Source organism: Glycine max, chromosome 15 (assembly GCF_000004515.6).
Source record: "Glycine max cultivar Williams 82 chromosome 15, Glycine_max_v4.0, whole genome shotgun sequence".
NCBI lineage: Eukaryota > Viridiplantae > Streptophyta > Magnoliopsida > Fabales > Fabaceae > Glycine > Glycine max.
This window is the reverse complement of record NC_038251.2, coordinates 28,418,749-28,424,906: the sequence shown is the minus strand read 5'-3', so window position 1 is coordinate 28,424,906 and position 6,158 is coordinate 28,418,749.

Genomic DNA, 6,158 nt, shown 5'->3' with positions numbered 1-6,158 from the left:
AGACAAAAAGAGACTACCAAGGGGTGAATATGGTTGTTGTAAAACTATGATTTTCTTAATTATATGATTAATTATTTTTAATTAAAATTACAAGAATAATAAAATTTATTTTATGATGTTGAAAATATAAATAATGATGTTTTAGGTTTCCTGTGAGCAGTGAGTTAGGTGTGTTGGGTCTAGGTTGGGTTAGGCTTTAGTGAAAGTGTCACATTCCCTCCTTTCTATTCAAATAAGTCACTCTTTTACAAAGGGTGTCATTCTCATTCATTTTCTCTCATGAGCCTTAAAGCTTTATTTCTCTCTTATGTCAAGAGCACCTTCATTGCCTCATTTATCCTTCAGCCAATCTCATTATTGAGTCTTGATATCCTTTTAAGAATGGTGATTTCTCCCTCTTGCATGAGCTTGTGATTCCATTGTTGAAGGGTGAGCTTTCTTTCTCTCTTTTTTTCATTTCCTTGTGTTGACCCACAATGGGTAAATGTGCAAGTTATCATTTGTGTTGGTTTTGGGTTGTGTTTTTCATGGGTTTGGTAAGATGGTGTGTTTCTTGATGGAAGCCCTCCTTGTTGAGCTCACAACTTCTCCCTTGTCTCTTTGTTTCTTACGACTTAGGCTTGGAGACCCTTAGGTAAGGGAAGCTCACTCTCTATTCTTGTTTTATGATTATTTCAGGTTATTTGATTTAAATCTCGTGTTCTTTTGTTGGGGTTTAGTATTTTGAATCTTAAGGGTTTATTATGATGAGTTTATTGTGAGTTTGAATGCTTGGGTAACCATGAATGGGATTAAAAGCTTAGATTTACAAAGAACTTTTGTTGCAAAAATCAAAGTTTTAGCTTCAACTTTATTTTGATGAAATTGGGTCTGCACAAATTTAGCTAAGGGTATGATTTTTAGCTATGTCAAAATTTGATAGAATGGTGTCATACCCTAATTTCGTCCGGGGACCTTTGCTTGATGACATGCGACCTTTGTTTGGTCCTTGTAAGGTGCTTGGCACCCATCATTAGGCAATTTGTGAAATTCCGGGACATGCCGAAAAACAAAAGAAAATATTGATGCACAATCCGTAAGGTTCCGTGACACACCGAAAATCAAATGGAAGCATCGTTGCATAATTAGTGAGGTTCCGTAACATTCCGTAAGTCAAAAAGGGGATGATTATGTAATCCGCAAGGTTCCGTAACATTACGGAAAGAAAACAAGTATCGTTACGAAATTCGTAAGTTTCCGTAACTTTACGAAAAAAGAATCACCAAAAAAAAGCAGAGGGGGTGTACTTAGTAAAAATGGGGGTGCAAATAGCACCCAGGCCCACCTGGGCCCTCCAGAAGATTCCTCCAGAAGGCTGTTGCTTTTGGAGGAAGCAACCTGGCTCGCCTGGGCGAGCTGAGCTCGCCTGGGCGAGCTGGGCGGCAACCATCTCCCCTATTTTGCTATAAATAGGGGAGGAAGTGAAGAAGAAAAGGGTTCAGCCCCTTAGGCACTTCTCTCTCTTTCGAATTTGCTTGGAAAAATTGTTTTCGTGAAGAAAATCTAAGCCGAGGCACTTCCGAAACGTTTCCGTAACGTTTTCCGTGAAGAATTTCGCAAAGGTTTCAACCGTTCTTCGACGTTCTTCATCGTTCTTCGATCTTCAACGGGTAAGTACCTCGAACCAAGCTTTTCGATTCATTCTATGTACCCATGGTGGTCCACATTGTGTTTCGTGTATTTTTATTCTCATTTCATTTACTTTTTATACCCCCTGTTGAGGTGCTCAAGCCATTTTACTTAAGTCATTTCTCGCTTAACTTAAAAATAAAATAAATTTCCACCGAACGTTTGAATTGTATGATCCGTAAACTTTGGTTAAGATAAATTCCGACCGTTCGGTCGTGCCGTAACCACGTTGGAAATCAAAAAAGAGGTAAAAAAAGATAATATAATAATAAAAAAAACATCTTCTTAGTAAAATAAAGCGGAAAATCAATCGGACGTTTTCTCTTTGGGATTTCTCATTCTTAATCGAATTGACTAATAACTAAAGTGAAACTAAGGCTAAAATCAACTCGCCTAGTCAAGCTCGTCCACAAAAATAGGTTTTTGAAGTTTGTCATTTCAATTTCTTGCTAAGTAAAATGGATCATTTTCAAGGTCCAACGCCTTAAAATGATCACCTCTTAAGTAAAAAAGAATCACTTGATAAGAAAGAACTACGTAGGTCTGATTTCCTCATCGCAATTGAGGAATACGTAGGAGCAAAGGGAAACACCCTTGTCGACCACAAAAAGAGAAAAATATAAAAAGGGTATAAAGGATATAAGAACATGAAAAGGGAACATAAAAAATCAAAGTCATGTTTGCACATTCGATTAAAGGTTGTCGTCCCTTGGGACGGACGTGTGGGGTGCTAATACCTTCCCCGTGCGTAAATACAACTCCCGAACCTTTTACTTAAAAGTTCGTAGATCGCGTCTTTTCCGGTTTTTCTGACGTTTTCCTCAAATAAACGTTGGTGGCGACTCCGCGCGTATTCCTTTCGTGGAACACGCATCCCGCGAGTCACGCGTCGCCCTCCCACCGAAGGGTAGGTTGCGACAAATGGGTTCTGGACGATTTTTAGCTGAAGCTAAATTTATAGCTTAAGCTAAATCAAGGAAAAATGCTTCATTTTACCTTAAATGCTTTCTTTAGAGTTCCCTAACCAATTTCAAGTGCATATTGTTAAATCCACATCCTTAGTTTTAATTATAACATACCATTAGGAATGGAAAAATTAAGGATGATGGAATTTGTGTGATGACTAACATTTATGCTTAAGTGTTTTAGTGTTAAACATCTATCAAAAAATAGATATGTGCATGCATTTCAAAGTCTTAGAACATTATTTGGAGCTTATCTGCATGATGAAGTCTAGTGCTTCCCACTGAGTACTTGATCTTGGAAAAATGCAAGACAATAAGGCCTTACGTAGAAGATATATGAAAGGCTACAAAGAGCATCCAACATCAAAATGAAGTTGCACCAGAGTCTACATCAAAATGGTTTAAGTATGTACCTCAAGGACCACATCTTGTCTTCCATATGCAGACACTAAAGGAAGTTGACTCATCAGAAGATAGAAGCTGAAGTCATCTCATCTTCCATATGCAGCCACATCATTGCTATGTGAGAATCATGAAGACTCAAAGGAGCATCATGAAGATTGTTGAAGCTATTCAAAAGAGAGAAAATTCAAGTTGCATCTCTATGTGAGAATCTTCCATTATTGCTTCAACACCTCTTACTTGAGAGTGACCCACTTCTACAATTACTTGTAATCTATAATTGTGCATAAATAGAAGTAGATTTGAACATTTCTTGATTTGAAATCCCTTCTTGTAAGGAGAGTCTGTCTCTTTGCAATTAAACATAGAGCCTTGCTGTAAAGCCCGACAAATGGCTAGCAAAGTGGAAAGAAGTGGTGTTAGTGGTTTAGTAGTGTGCTAGGTGTGAAGTCTAATGGGGTTGTTGGCAAGTTGTTGAAATCCAGTGGATGGTTGTGTTAGTGAAAATGTCATATTGAATGGTAAGGAATGGACTTAGCTCAAGGATGGGATGAACCAGTGTAAAAACCTTTGTGCACTATCTTCTTCCTTTTTCTCCACTCACTACACTTATTTTAATTCTTTAATCACATCAATGTTTTTGGAAACTATTAAGGTTAAAAACTCTTTTGAAAAAAAAACCTTTAACTAAACATTTATTTATGTCTTTGTAACTAAACATCTCTTATTGAAGCAAACATCTAAGATATTAAAACCTTTTCCAGAAAATGCTTGCATTTTCATTCTGAGCTTAGAATAGTTCTTCATTTGAACTGACTTTTTCTAAACTATTATTGATGCAATCCTCCCAAGGAGGGGACTCATCACCAGATCCATGGCTAGGAGACTCCAGGAAGATTAGCTCAGGAATGCAGGAGAAGGCTTTAGGGTTCTCATGAGCCTTAGGTTACATTTTGGGCCCATGGACTAAGTATGAGACCGCTTATCTATGTACATATTAGATTAGGGTTTCATTATTTTTTGGGGTCTTGTATTTAGGGCTCCATAATGTAGGGAGCGTACCCCACAAGTTTAGAGTATCCTAAATTTTTCAGCCCTTGTATTTTAGGGCACTTAGACTAGTTTTAGTATTAGGGATAGTTTTGTAATTTCATATGCATTAAGTGAACTATTAGAGGTGTGTTGGGAGAGAAATTTAATTTAATTGGGAGAAGTGCAATCCAATTAAATTTCGGACCAGTCTAATGGGGAGGTGAGCATTTGCTTGCTACACTCCATTGTTACATCATATAATCACATGTTGTGCATGTCCTTCATGCTTTACATGTCTCATGACACCTAAGCACACTTATTGGAGAATCTTGGATTTGATCTTGGATTAGTGAGCTGAACCATAACTGAAATTCACTTATCATAATTAGTCAAATTTTGGCTCTAAATTTGGCTCCATAAATTCAAATTCAAATTCTAGTGAAATTTAAATAGAAATTAAAATTTCCCTCCAATTTTGTGTGACACTTAGGCTATAAATAAAGGCTTTGTATGTACATTTTGCAACTTTGATCATTTGAGAAATTAGACTTCAAAGTTCAGACCTCATTTTCCCTCCTCTCTCTCTCTCTTAAAATTTTGCTCCCCTTTCTCCCTCTCTCTCCACTCATCTTCTTCTACCTTCAAGCTCTTATCATGGCTTCCTATGATGGTGATCTTGTTCTTGACTCATCTTCTCCTTAAAGTGGCATCTCCAATCACCTTTCATCCTTCTTCATTCCCCTGTCATTGATATTCAAGAAGCAAAGAACTCCATTGATGAAAAAGATCAAAGGCCAACAATGTCTACATAGAGCTACATTAATTATCATAATAACAAATTGTTTTCAAAAGTGTTACAAGTTTGTGAAAATAAATTTAACCCCCTTCTTGTGTTTTTTTTTTGTCACTTCAATTGAGCTTAACTCTCAAGGTTAAGAAGACTTGATAGTTTAAGAGAAAGATCCTGGAAAAAGTGATGGATGGACAAGTTCCAACAATGATTATTCTTGTAGGTGCTTCAACCAACAGGCCTTCGAGCTTTTAGGGAAAGAAATTCTGTTACTGGAAAAGCAAGATGAAGTTGTTATAAGAATCACAAAATGTTGATCTATGGGACGTAATAGAGATAGTCCCTACGAGCCAACAAAAATAACTAAGACTGGAGTGGAGATAGACAAACCTAAAGTTGAATGGACCTTTGATAGACCTGGGCACAAAAGTGCAATATCCCTAGGCACAAAAGTTGATCCAATCCCTAGTCTAGTCCAATCTATTTTAAATCAATTTATTGGATTGGACTTTCAAAACCCATCCACATCTTATATCAGTTTAAAGATCCAAAATCCATTATTTGGTACATAGATCTAAAGTAGAAATCTGAATCCAAACCCATTTCTCCCATCAGATTTGAAATCCAAACCCTACAGTCCCACACCTCGCCACCCTGAATTACATAGTAGACTGAACAGTGAACAAAGAAGAAAGGGGCGAAAACCAAAAGAAAAATTAGAAACTGAAAAGGAATTGAACAAAAGCATTCACAAAACCACCAACCAACATAACATCTTAACCTCAATATTGCCAAATTCACATTTTCTTCTCCGAATTACAATACTAATAAATATTAATATTGTAGTTGCAATTAAAAGAAATTGTATCAAAGTATAATATATAATTAACAGTATAGTATTTTTACCAAATGTAATTACTAAAACTTATAAAAAAATACTTATAACATTTAAGTCGATATAGATTGGATATGACAAAATCCATATCCACATAAATAGATTGGATCTTGAATCCAAATTGTTTTTTAAAAAATACGAATATAGATTTAAGGTCCTATCAATTTAAGTAGATATGGATTGGATTCTTAAAAATCCAATCCATGCCTACCCCTAACCTCAAATGAGAAAACAATAATTCTTCTAAACTCTAGAAAAAAGTTATTTAAGACATGTGCTCTAAGAAAATATAAGTATGACAAAATTGAAGAATGCAAAACTGCTCTTGAGATTTGGAACACACACAGAAGAATACGTTAGGGTACAAATAAGGTAAAAGACTCAAAGGTTAGCTTAAAATTTTAAG